Raw genomic sequence first — 14,630 nt, 5'->3', positions numbered from 1 at the left:
GGGAGAATTGAAAGTTCGTTACCAAAGATTGTGCATAATGGCGTATTTGTAAGTAACTAAAAAAAGCCTGTCTGGGTAAATCTGCTGAATTTGTCTTAAATCATTAGGTTTGGGAACCAATCTGAATATTTGTGGGTATGTACATAGAAAGATTCAAGTATATGTCCATACATACACTGGGGAATGGCAACATTCAGCCTCATTTCTCAGTTAACTTAAAGTGTAGCTAAACTTTCTCAATCAAATTTTAATCTTCATTGGCTTCTTGGTTTCTGGCCTAGGCCAAAATTATGTCATACATGGCCACCATTAAGGCAGTACAGTCAGCCCTTCTGTATGGGGCCTGGGCCACATCAGCTCAACAGGGCAGCCCAAGCACCTGATGTGTAGGAGGGCTGGCTATACTGCCTAAGACCAGAAACCAATCCCCCTGTCACCGTCAAGGGTCAGGCTTGAAGACCAGTAGTTATTGTAGTCTCCCACCAACTAGCAGGATCGGTATACAAGCAGACTCACCCAAGATGGGGGATCTAAGTACTAACCGGTATTCACCAGAGCACCTGATGATGGAGATGGGTTTTGCTGTGTGTTAATACCAGGTCGCAGTCCTCAGGATCACCCCACCAGGAGGTGAGCAAGCCGAGGTCCAGTAGCAGATATAGCAGGTAGGGATCCAGCAGAAGCGTAGTCAGTAAACAAGCCAAAGGTCAGTGACAAGTGGTTGCAGGTTGGGCTGAAGCATAGTCAAGGAACAAACCAAATGTCAGTAACGATTGGTAATGAGGATACAGATGGTAGAGAATATATGAATGAGAGCAGGAGGACAAGACCTTCTGATGATCCCCAATGGAGATGTATGGGGGTGGATAGGAAGCTGCTCCTGGTGATGGTCTCATCAGTGGATGTAAAGATACAGTGGCAAAAAAAAGGGAGAGTGGGCTTCTCTAAGTGTACTATTATTTTATTAAATAAAAAGATAAATGATAAAAATGCACTCACATTTTGTAAGTAAAGCAACAAGCAACATAACAAAAACTTCCAGCCCGTGGCATTATGTCATGGGTCCCAATGGATAGTCAGTCCTGGACAGTCATAGGTGGATACGTATGCCAAGGTGTACTTTAGTTTCCCATAGGATGAGAAGGTAGTGTAACACAGGCATTACCTAATATATCCAGCAGGTGGCGACCTTCTAATGTTCCCCAATGGAGATGTATGGAGGATGGAAAAGGAGTTGCTCCTGGTGGATGGTCTCATCAGTGGATGTAAAACTACAGTAGCAAAAAAAAAACCAAAAAACCAAAGAAACAGTGATCGGTTCTAAGAATAGTACTATTTATTAAATAAAAAGATAAATGATAAAAATGCACTCAGATTTTGTAAATAAAGCAACAGGCAATATACCAAAAACTTCCTGCCCGTGGCATTATGTCATGGGTCCCAATAGATAGTCAGTCCTGGATGGTCATAGGTGTATACGTGGATACGTATGCCAAGAGGTACTATAGTTTCTCATAGGATGGGAGCCAGGAAGAACCCACACTGGTGTGTATGATTGGAGCCACTGTGGCTAAGCAAGATGACTGTCCAGGGGAGCCGGCCATGGTGACATCACACATTGGGCTTGAGGGGGCAGAGCTACATTTTGCAGGGCAGAGTCTTCTTTGTCATGTCCCCTTTATCAGGTACTCTGGCTGTGGAAATAAGTGGTTTGTTTGTGCGACTGGAGCCCTAATGCAGGCTTTTTCAGGCCCTCAGCCAAGTACAGGCCTAACAGAACCATCTCTTCAGTAACGCAGGCTGCCTCCAGGTGAGAAGCCCCAAGAGAGCCATAAAAAAGGTCTTCCTAAACATTTATCTTTTCTCCAGCTATACTTTCTGGGCCTCCTTCCCAGGGATTAGCTAAGGTTAGAAGAATATTTTTAACCCGGTGGATAACCTTTCTACTCTATTTCTGGAAGCTTCTTCCAAAGGCTGGCAAGAGCAATCAACCACCAGGCTTAAAGCGGTTCTTCATCCTAAAGGGGAAGTTCCGCTAATCTGATCCCTCCCCCCCCCCCCTCTGGTGCCACAATCGGCACCTTTCAGGGGGGAGGGGGGTGCAGTTACCTGGATAGTCCAGGTATCTGCACCCACTTCCGGGCAGACCGCCGCAGACCCCCGCAGACGCTCCGCCCCCCCCCCCATTGTGTTCTGGGAAACACACAGTTCCCAGAGACACAGTGGGGGACCATAAGAGACGCGCAGCGCGGCTCGCGCATGCGCAGTAGGGAACCGCGCAGTGAAGCTGTAATGCTTCACTTCCCGATTCCCTGACAGAGGATGGCGGCGGGGGCAGCAGCGAGACGAGCGACATCTGCTTCAGGGGTGAGGACACTGAACATTGAAGCACAGGGATAAGGATGAGGACACTGAACATTGGAGCTCGGGGATAAGGATGAGGACACTGAACATTGAAGCTCGCGGATAGGGATGAGGACACTGAACATTGAAGCTCGGGGATAAGGATGAGGACACTAAACATTGAAGCTCGGGGATAGGGATGAGGACACTGAACATTGAAGCATGTAGCTCAGGATAGGCACTACAAGTCCCAGCAATGCAAAACCTACTAGGTAACAAGGGAAGTATTAGTGTTGTAACGTACGGCCCAGTGTTTGTGTTGTGTGTAACATCACTTCCGTAACATTATGTGATGGTTTCGCTGAACTGTATTGCCGAAACTATGTTGGAACGCATGGCGCGAGTGTTTGAAACGCATCGCGCATGCGCAGTACGCAATTTCTGGCGGCAACGTCACTTCCGCAGCATCCTGTGATAGGCAGCAAAATGTGACACTACACCGGGTCTCCTGCTTCATGGTGGCTCCTTTCTCTTGCAACATCCTATGGAGCCACCCTTACATGAAGGGACTAGAGTTATTACTCTGTACACTGTGTGTGTCAATAAAAAACACACAGCCCATAGCTTAAGATAGCAAAGTACTCCCCCGCTCCTCCCTCCTTCTCCTCCCTTCTCTAAACTAACAGACCAAGCGTAGATTGCACTGTCCACTGTTAATTCATTTCTGTAAAGACCAGAAGTTCAGGGAAACAGAAAAAAAACAAAGAACCTCTTGGCACTCCAAAAACTTACATTGGAAAATGGTAATAGACCGAAAATGTGAATCTTGCAGCCAAAACTTCCACAACCCAATGAAAAATCCATGCTAAATGTAAAATTAAAAAAAGAAGAAAGAAGAAAAAAGTAAAATAAAAGTAAAGTATCCTTTTAAAAGTTTAAAGAAGCAGCACTGAGAGAACAATAGCCAACAGTGATTAAAAAAAAGTCTACAATTCATGTAAACAAATATATAAAATGACTCTATGAAGAAATTCAATTAATTAAATTAAATTAAATCAGTATTGCACTTACATATGAAAATCTTCATCAAGCGTATAACAAACAAAGCATCGGCTGGCAACTATGCAGTGGTGTGGACTACGCTCCTACATGTTTCGCATAAGGTTCAGAGGTTGCCCTGAAGACGTCATATTATGACAAAATGTGTAAGCGGCTTGTGATTTCTTTTCTCTGCACCTGTGGTAGAGATACACAGAAGTCTTTCTCTGTTTCCCCAGCTTGGGATACACGCTTTATTTCTTCCTTACTTGGAGTCTTCATCACTTTTCACTTTTTTGAATGTTTATTTATCAATTATGATCACTAATTGGCCTTTATGGACATTTTGTTTATGATTTATGCATGTTTTTGCACTGGATTGCACTGTTTCACATAGGGCTGTCTATATCTACCTATTACATGAATTGCTGTTTGCTGTTTTAGTATATTTATAGAGTTGTGTGTCATATTTTTATCACAGGATTGCACCATCTGACATAGCACCATCTATGTCTATTCACTATATGTATTGTACACTTGATGTGGCAACTTATTCATAGAGTTGTTTTAAATTTTCTTTTTACATGAATTGTAGACTTTTTTTTAATCATATTTGGATCTATAAGGTTCTTATCATTTTGATAATGCACTTTTCATATGTGTGGCTCAGCGCTACCTTGGATTTGATGATTATATATCTTTGTTTTTACCGGGATATTAGATTATCAGCGAGCTCCTCTACTTTTTTTTTTTCGGTGCAGAGCAGCTTTGTTGCTATTTTTTTTTTTTTTTGAGTAAGGGCAGGTGATTAATGTAGCATTTACTTCCTGGAATCCATCTGCCCGTAGCTCGGGCATGCAGGCAGGAGGGTGTGCTTAGTTGAGAAAAACCTCCTCCCCCTTGCAGATGAAAAAAAAATGCCCATGAGGATTTCTGGGATGTATGACATATTCTCCTAGGCCAGATACCAGGAAGCAACTGAAGAACTGTAAAAGAAACATTTAAAACAAGTAAACAATAATATACTTTTCTATCTATTTACTAATGCTAGCTGCATAAGGATTACAAATAATAATGATTGAGCAAGCTTAGTTCTGCTTTAACCGCAGGGCCATTTAAATAGCTGGTAAGGCTGGGAGAACTATTCAAATAATATATTAGAATGTCTGTGAAATCCAGCCCTAAGCTGCATTAAAGTAGCTGTTGACATTTCAATAGCTCCAGCTATCTCTGATCGCACAGATTGTTTATTTTCTTGTTAGCTTATCCAAATACACCTGATTGTCTTCTAAAGGCTTGTTTGGGGACAATCATGTTCTGGCTGTTGTCCAGGCTGTGCAAACCGATACCAAAATATCCTCATGTTATTTTTGTCAAGCACATAACGATTTTTTTCACTTTTTATTTTTGCAAAAAAAAAAACGATATACTGCAGTGCAGTGAGAAAATTTAAATTTCATTTTGGTACAAAAAAAAAAAGAAAGTAAAAGAATACAGTATATACGGTAAATATACTGTCATTTATGATTATATATTAGGCTTGGAGCTAAGTCAATGGCCTAGTGCTGAGGTCTTGTTTGTTTGATGTGTTATGCGAGTCCTGGTTGCTGGCCTGTCGTTTTGAAAAGTCAATAAAAAAGAATTTGTCAAAAAAAAATATATATACTGTAATTTATATCTCTCTGAGATTATTATGGTGATCTAACATAACATGTTATGGGTACCATTTTGGTTGATCTTTGTGAGGCTTTAGATATATGAAGTACAATTTTTATTCATATTTTTATTTATTGTTCTTGTGTAGGTGGCCATGGATAGGTACTGTATTTTTTTTTTTTAGCCATCAATCAAGGTTTTCTAGTATGTCCCTTCAACAGAAGTCAATTGACATCTGTCAAGCAGGCATGGCCACACACTGATTTAAATTTGTTCAGTTTCTGCTGAACCAGCTGAGTTTTGATCAGTGTATGGCCACTTTAAGGCCACTTTTACACCAGCCAACTGTTTAGGTCCGTCTGTCCGTTTTTCAAGTGGACACAATCGGACCACCCATTGTTCTCTATGGGGCGGAGGATGTCAGTAGACATGAGTCTGCTGACACCTGCCAGTATCCAATCCGATCCGGTCCGCTAAAAACTGCCGTATAGGGATGAGTTCTCCATCCGTTGGGCGCAGGGTTACCAACTGCCAGTAAATTTAGTGACAGTTTGTAAAAATATGTGATTTTTTTTTACTACTGCCAATAAATATCAGGGGCTGATATTTTTATGCGGTGTTGACTTTTTAAGTGTAAATCAAGCAAATTGCTTTAGTATAGGTATTGTCAGTGTTTCCATATCATGTTTATACTGTTCAAATATTCACTGTGTTAGTTTTCAATAGGAGTTCTGTAATTTCTCAGGTTGCCAGTAAAAAAATGTGCTCCACCAGTAAATTTTCCATGTTTTGTCAGTAAAAAATGCTGTGGAACGTTGGCAACCCTGGTTGGGCGGATCAGGTCAGGTGATAATTGGATGGAAACAGGCATGCAGTCCGTTTTGATCTGGCCATCCCATAGGGAAAGGGGCCTAAGAGAATGAAAGAAAAAATAATTACAGTGCACAAATACAAAAATGACATTTAACTCCTGCAAGGCTATTTAAAAACACCTGAGCATATTCAGAAAATATGGGGGTTTGGTCACACTATATGGTCATATAGTGCTAAGCCCACTTACTACGACAAAGTACCCCGAATTAGTGGGTCCTACGCTATCCATAGAATGGAATATCCTGCTTCTCTGAACCCTGGGAGCATACACTCCTCTAAATGGGATTAAAAGGACCCCACCTATAACGTAGGTGGACACTAATAAGGGGCAATGATGAGGAGGGGGTGGTTGGGGTGCTCCAGCCCAAAGGGATTTGGTTCGAATCTATACACTAGACAAACAAAGATTTGGGGGGCACACCCTAAAAAATGCAAAAGATGGTGCAGCCATAAGACCATACAGAGAGAAAAAAAGACAGCTCACACATACAAAAGTGAAATTTAACTCCTGCAAGGCTATTTAAAACACCTGAGCATATTCAGAAAATATGGGGGTTTGTTCATACTATATGGTCATATAGTGCTAAGCCCACTTACTGCAACAAAGTAACCCGAATTAGAGGGTCCTACGCTATCCATTTTTTATGCATTTCTTAGACAAACTTTGCTTGTCTAATGCCGTGTACACATGATCGGACTTTCCAGCAGACTTGGTCCGGCGGACCAGAATCCGTCGGACAATTCGATCGTGTGTGGGCTCCGTCTGACTTTTTCTTCCCAAAAGTCTGACGGACCTAGAAATAGAACATGTTTTAAATCTTGGGCCGCTGCACCAAGTTCCTATCGGGAAGCCCGTTCGTCTGTATGCTGGTCCAACGGACCAAATACAACGCAAGGGCAGCTACAGCACCCGCCCGCGAAAATGTTTCCAGCGTGAACCTATCGCGCTGGTTCTCAGCTGCAGGATACTGTGCATCTCGCGCTCGCTGCAATAGGAAAAACACATTTTCCTATTGCAGCGAGCACGAGAGATAAGCGGCAATGTCCCTTGGGTCTGGTAGGGATTTTAAGGGGAACCCCCTACGCTGAAAAAACTGCATGGGGGTCCCCCCAAAGTCCATACCAGACCCTTATCCAAGCACATAGCCCAGCCGGTCAGGAAAGGGGGTGGGGATGAGCGAGCGCCCCCTGAACCGTACCAGGCCGCATGCCCTCAACATAGGGTGGGTGCTTTGGGGAAGGGGGGAGCCCTGCGGCCCCCCCCAAAGCACCTTGTCCCCATGTTGATGAGGACAAGGGCCTCTTCCCGACAACCCTGGCCGTTGGTTGTCGGGGTCTGCGGGCAAGGGGCTTATTGGAATCCTTATCAAAGGGGGCCCCCAGATCCCGGCCCACCACCCCATGTGAATAAGTATGGGGTACATCGTACCCCTACAAATTCACCTGGGGGAAAAAGTATCAATAAAAAAACCACTACACAGGTTTTTAACCACTTAAGGACCGCCGCATGGCAATGTACGTCGGCAGAATGGCACCGACAGGCACAAGCACGTACATGTACGTGCTTACCTTCCAGTGGGTGGGGGGTCCGATCGGACCCCCTCCCACTGGATGCGGTGGTCCGTTTTGCTTCAGGAGCGATCCGGGATGAGGGGATGGCCGTTTGTTTCTGGCCATCCCCTCTCGATCGCTCCTGGCGAATGAGAAGCTTCCCCCGCTGTGTATTGTAAACACAGGCAGGGAGGAAGTGATGTCATTCTCCTCGGGGCGGTCATTTTGACCGGACTGCGAGGAGAACAGAGAAAGTAAGTGCACCAAACACTACACTGACATGTAGGTACACATAGGCACACAAATCCCCCCTCGATCACCCCCCGCCCAGTCACAGTGTCACTGATTGCAGTGATCATTTATTTACTGATCACTGCATTTAAAGTCAGTTGTGACAGTAAAAACTGTCAGGGCAGTTAGTGTTAGGTCCAGGGTAGCCCCCTACCCCTCCCAATAAAGGTTTAACCCCCTGATTGCCCCTAGTTAACCCTTTCACCCCCTTTTGCCAGTGTCATTAAGCGATTGTTTTTCTGATCACTGCATTAGTGTCACTGGTGCTGCTAGGTAGCTAGTTATTTTTTTAGGTTCACCGCCAGGTTTTTATAGCGCTAGGTACCCCCATATACTACCCAATAATGGTTCTAAGCCCCTGATTGCCCCTAGTTAACCCTTTCACCAGCGATCACTGTATAAGTGCCACTGGTGACGCTGGTTAGCCAGTTAGTTATTTAGGGTCCCCGTCAGGTTTTTATATAGCGTCAGGGACTCCCATATACTACCTAATAAAGATTTCAACCCCATGATTGCCCCTAGTTAACCCTTTCACCAGTGATTACCGTATAAGTGTTACGGGTGACTCTGGTTAGTTAGTTTGCTTTTTATAGCATCAGGGCACCCACCATTTATTACCCAATAAAGGTTTAACCCCCTGATCACCCGGCAGGTGATATCAATTAGGTTTTAGGGTCAGGGTCTGCGTCACCCCAGGCAGCGCTAGGTTAGTGCCAGTACCGCTAACACCCACCCTGGCTTTCTCCTTCGTTGTCATTGCCGTCATCGTCTTCTTCTTCCTTCTTCTGTTCTGCCGATGTTGACACGATGCTCTCTCTCCTGCTGTAATGCCGTGGACGCGGTGCACCGCGACTTATATAGGCATAAGGGGCGGGGTCACTGGGTGATCTCACCCGGTGACCCCGCCCCTTATGACGGCACAGTCCCAGCATGCCCTTATGCCTATATAAGTCATTGCGCACCGTGTCCACGTCATTACAGCAGGAGAGAGCATTGTGTCAACATCGGAAGAACAGAAGAAGGAAGGAGAAGAAGAAGACGGCGACGACAACGAAGGAGAAAGCTAGCAAAAGAGCGGCAAAAGAGCAGAAGATAGTGGAGGAGCCCAGCAGAAGAACCGGAGAGCGGGAGAAGAGGCAGAAAGCACAGAGAAGTCGGAAGGGACCCCCAAAGTTGGAAGAAGACCCCCGGAGCTGCCTAATAAAATACTTTAAAAACCTGTGTAGTATGTTTTTTATTGACACTTTTTTCCCCCAGGTGAATGGGTAGGGGTACGATATACCCCACACTTAATTCACATAGGGTGGTGGGCCGGGATCTGGGGGCCCCTTATATATTTCAATAAGCCCCCCCGCCCGCAGAATCCGACAACCAACGGCTAGGGTTGTCGGGAAGAGGCCCTTGTCCTCATCAACATGGGGAGAAGGTGCTTTGTGGTGGGGGGCCGCAGGGCGGCCCCCTTCCCCAAAGCACCCACCCCCTCATGTTGAGGGCATGCGCCCTGGTACGGTTCGGGGGGGGGGGGGCGCTCGCCCATCCCCACCTCCTTTCCTGCCTGGCCAGGCTGCGTGCTCGGATAAGGGTCTGGTATCGACTTTGGGGGGACCCCCACGCCATTTTTTCAGCGTAGGGGGGTTCCCCTTAAAATACATATCAGGCGACGGGGCTCGCAATGTGTCAATCTCGCCGATGAAAGCTGCGAGATTGACTTCCCTTTCTAGTCCCGTCATACCTGGAGTTACGTTCAAAATGAAGGGACTTTAGTCTGTGTTTGGGCAAGTCCGTTCATTTTGAAAGTCCGTCGGCAAGTCCGCCGGATCTAGTCCGTCGTAAAGTTGGGTCGTGTGTACGCCGCATAAGAGAATGAAAAACACACACCAATATTTCTGCATGTTGCACTTTGCGGTTGGATAAATCCTGTCATTCGTTATCTAGTTTCCCTCAGAGGAGTCAGAACTATGGGCCCTTTCACAGGGGCAGTCTGATCAGGTCAGCCTGTAAGCCCCTGTACACACGGTCGGAGATTTCGACAACCAAATCTGTCGGATTTTGTCCGTCGGATTTTGTCCGTCGGATCTTGTCCGAAACTGTTGCATACACACGGTCGGACTAAGTTGTCAAAAAATCTGATCATTCAGAACGTGATGATGTAATTTCATTACGATGGGACTACGTTCAGGCTAGTAGCCAATAGCTTTGATGTAGGAATTTGATCTGAGCATGCGTGGCACTTGGTCCGATCAAAATTCTCTACACATGATCGGAGTATGTCCGATTGAACCAGTTGGTCGGGAAATATTTCCAACATGTTGGAAAATTGGGTCCGACGGATATTCCGACGGAATCAGTCCGATGCATACCACACACAGTCGGATTATCCAACGACACGGTCCGATAGGACACATTCCGACGGATTCTCCGACCGTGTGTACAAGGGCTTAGATTTTCAAGCAGACCTGATCAGAAGCTCCACATAAGTCTATGGACAAAGGGATGTAAACGGATGTGTCTGTTTACATCCAATTACTTGCAAATCTGCCCAGGTCAAGAAAAATTTTTTTTCTATTTTTTCAGACTTGTGACAAATTGGAGGTAGTTTGATGTAAATGGATGTAAAATTCATATAGATCCAATATAGCTCCTGCAGCAAAAAAATGAACTGCCACAGGTGTCACAAAAGTGACATCCGTTCTATTCTGATCTGGTTCAGCCGAGCATCTGGTCACAGATCTCCTACTGATCGGACTGGACAAAGCACATGTGAAAGGGGTCTGTGGATTAGAGATTTTACATGATTAAACATGAAGCATTTTACCTGAACTTATTACAGCAGATGCTGTACAGTACTTTTATATCTTTCTGCTTACCACATATACACTTTGTCAGTCACTAAAAGGAAACTATAATTGCAAAAACGTTTATAAACTGACATTTTATCTTTTTAATTATTTGTATAAAATCCTTATTTTTAAAATTAAACATTTACCCATGACACTTATTAAAACCCAGTAAAATCTACTTTTAATGTTGTCTGTAATATGTGTCCATATTAAGATTCTAATGTAGCAATATATATTGTTAGAGTGAGAAAGGGTTGAGACCAGTGGTGGCTCCTCCATAAGGGCACTGCACTCTGAGCCCACCCAGTTGTGTGACAATAGCAAATTAATATTCGCTATTGTCTTCCTGATTCTCCTCCCGGCCAAACAGTAAGAGGGTTCTGAGACCTGATTGACTGAGAGAAGAAGCAATCTTATTGGCTGCCAAGGAGGAGAAGACTCAGGGGAAGTTACCATGATGCTGAGGAGAAGACGCAGGGTGAAGCTGACAAGGAAGATGCCCCGCCCGCGACCTAGATGGGCTAAGTTTGGGGTTGGTTGACTAACGATTGAACGACGGGGGGGTGGGGTTGTCAATGCAATCATGTGACCGACTGACCTACCGCCACCCTCCCCAAAAAATGGAGCACCTGCCACAACTGCCTTAGACCTCAGGTTTCATTGCTGTCTGCCCCATGTTGGTGAGACTTAGGGGACTGGACCAATGGCGTTCTTAGATCATTCAGAATTTATTGACAAGTGCATTTGACCTCCTTCTGACCTGCAATTCCCCTGCTTTACAAGAGGAGCTCCAGGCTCCTTCACAAAAAATAAAATATAAATAAGATATATAAGATATATAAGAAATATAAATAAAAAAAAAATAAAAGTCAGCAGCTAAAAATACTGTAGCTGCTGTCTTTTAATATTAGGACGCTCTCCTGTTCATGAATCCAGTGGTGTCTTCACCCCAGCCAATTTTTTAATCAGCTGTCGGGTGCTGCTGCCACCATCTCCACTAAGATCCCTTTCACACTGAGCCACCGTGGGCGTCAGGGGTAAAGCGGCGCTATTTTTAACTAGTTTTAGCGGCGCTATTCGGACGCTAGCATGGCGGTTTTAACCTTCTGCTAGTGGTCGAAAAGGGGTTAAATCCGCCCGCAAAACGCCGCTTTGCTGACGGTATCACGGTGCTGCCCCATTGTTTTCAATGGGCAGGAGCAGTGGAGGAGCAGTGTAGGAGCTGTGTATTCACCGTTCCTACACCGCTGCAAAGAAGCTACTAGCAGGAGTTTTTGTGATTTGGGTTTGCAGCTGAGGCTTTTTTCAGGTGCTTTACAGGCGCTATTTTTAGAGCTGAAGTTCCTGAAAAATGCCTCAGTGTGAAAGGGGTCTAAGCTCCCTACTGCGCATGAGCGAAGCTTGCTGTGCTTTGTGAATAGCCCAGTGGAGGAGGGGGGCCGAACTTCCAGATGACTTTGTCGTGGCAAGATCAGCTGGAAGTGGGAACAGGTACCTGTCAAAACCAGGCATCTGCCCCCCCCCCCCCCCCTGAAAGGTGCCAAATGTGTCAGCGGAGGGGTGGAGGCTATAAGTTTATCATTTCCTATATATGCTGTACTTTTCTTGTGACTTGTTTGACTTGATACTACTTCATTTCCTATCAGCTACTTGCTGTACCACAACTTTGCATTGTGAATGTACATATATATATATATTTTGTGTATATATAATAAAACAAGTTACAGTACCTATATGTATATATACATTAAGTTTTAACAGGTAGTATCTTGAGGATCTTTTTTTAAGTGTTACAAATTCATGACATGAATATCCCGCTGAATGGGGCCGGGGTTGTATCATCGATTGCTATGATGCAATAAACTGCGCAACCAGTGATGCTGTGCTACTGGAGCTGAGAACAAACTGAGAACAGGAGTGTCCATGGTTTATGGATATGCTGACTTCTGTGCTGTCCCCACCATGTCTTTTATTTCTGTTTGTCATTGACATTCTCTATGTATTCCACTGTCTATGTTTTTTGAACGCAGAGGCCCTGTAGAATATAAAGATGGTAAATGCATGATATTTGTGTAGCGGCCATAACCCTTGGCAGGGCGGCCTTAACTTTTGGGCTTACCGGTTACCTCCGCTTGGCTGGTTCTTTCACGTCTAGGGGTTCCCAGGGTTAGTACCCCACAACTTTGGATGCTAACACCATAAAAGTCCTTTAGAAAAGGTTTTTATTTGCAGGGGTAACATCCAACAACACAGTCTCATATGGGAACAGAGGGCAAGGGTGAAGAAACTCAGGCACATTGAACTGCTAATATCAGAAAGTCTCTAATATCACCCAGAGAGTAGCCACTCGCAGCTGGGCTCTTCAAGGCTGAACAAATCTCTAGCCAGAGATTATGGCAGTCAGCACTTTGATCCAGAACTTGTGAAATCTTTGATCTTGAGTAACTGATAACAGAAGTGAACAGGAACCTTTTTCCTCAGTACCTGGAACGTTCTCTGTCTCCTTGGCAGTACTGGAAAAAACATGAATTCCTCAGTGTCCTTCACAACTCAGCAACCAGGCACTTCTCAGGATGCCAGCTTATTGGCCCTCCTCCGAAGAGTCCTCCCTCGGTCGCCTACACGAGCTGCGGTGCCCCTCCAAGCTGAGAGCACACCCGGACACCTTGAATCCTCCCTCAGTTACTGCGCCTCGGACCAGCCAGTTCCGAGACTCGGGAACAGACGTATCCTTACCCCAGACCAGGCGGGTCTATTGGGGTTAGCCAACCGAAGCATGTTTCGGAGCGATGAACGCTCCCCTGACCGGGACCCCTCACGGGGCTACCCCAGCCCAGAATCAGGAACAGACTGCTAGGGCCTCACAAACGAACCTGGAACACGTGACTTCAGCATCTTAAGTACCCTTCCCCAGACTCCTCAGCGGGGCCCGGCGCACCCACTGATTGGCTCCGGGAAAGCTGATACCCAAAACGTCCAACCAGGCCTGATTCTGAGCCTGTCATGTGCACCTAACTGTACACATGACCAGGCAGAACTCTAACACAGCCCAGCCAAACTGATGTCAAAGTTAAACCTACACAATTAACCCTCAGAACCCCTTTACTGTTCTGAGACAAAAACTAAATTTGTACATGGAAAAGGGGGGGTCAAGGTACGCTATGGACGTGAAATTATGATTAAACCCAAAACGCGAGACCTTATAAACAAATAACAGTTGACGTGGGAATGCGGGGCTGCCACTACCTAAAATATCCAACCCAAAGGTTGAAAAACATAAACAAGTATAAAGAAGGGTAGTTATGGCGCTCTCCTGATTATGTCTACTTAGTGTCTACAATAACCATGCCTTATTATTAAATTATCCACTAGTGACTGACATATAAAAATAAAAAATATATAAAAATCCTTATGTGCAATTTACAACCAACAATATATACCGTGCTTAGAAATATATGACAAAATACATAAATACAGTGCTTTATATTCAATAAATAAAAAGTCGCTATAAGAGAAATTACAAAAATGCAGATGCAAATTGATACAAATGTCCAGCAGCAGAAAAATGATATCAGAAAGTCCTATCTGGGACAAAAAAGTGACAGTGTGCTTCAGTGCTTGGTGACTTCCTGGATTGCAACCGGTGCGATTCCCATGCATAAAGACAATAATCCGCACTCACCAGCTCCCCTGCCCCTTGAGGGGTTAATGCGCCTCCACAGTGTAAGCCCCTGTGTCGCTATATGGAGCTGCTTCAGTTGCCATCCAGTAGTATCCCTCATTAAAAACAAAATGATGCAAACATAGTGTGATCCCGTTTAAAACAACACTTTATTAGGTGTATAAGAGGTTACTCACAAACCGAAGGGTAAAAACAATGCCTCAGTATATTTTCTGCTCACAGCTTTTGAATTCACCGCCGCCGTAATGAGAGAGTGTACACCTTAGGCCACACCCTACGCGTTTCGTCATTGGACGTCGTCTGGCCCCACTGAAGCAGCTCCATATAGCGACACAGGGGCTTACACTGTGGAGGCG

The sequence above is a fragment of the Lithobates pipiens genome, unplaced genomic scaffold, assembly GCF_037356315.1.
Source record: "Lithobates pipiens isolate NorthernLeopardFrog02 unplaced genomic scaffold, aLitPip1_a1.2 Scaffold_18, whole genome shotgun sequence".
NCBI lineage: Eukaryota > Metazoa > Chordata > Amphibia > Anura > Ranidae > Lithobates > Lithobates pipiens.
The sequence above is the reverse complement of the archived record's forward strand: the minus strand, read 5'-3'. Positions refer to the sequence as shown.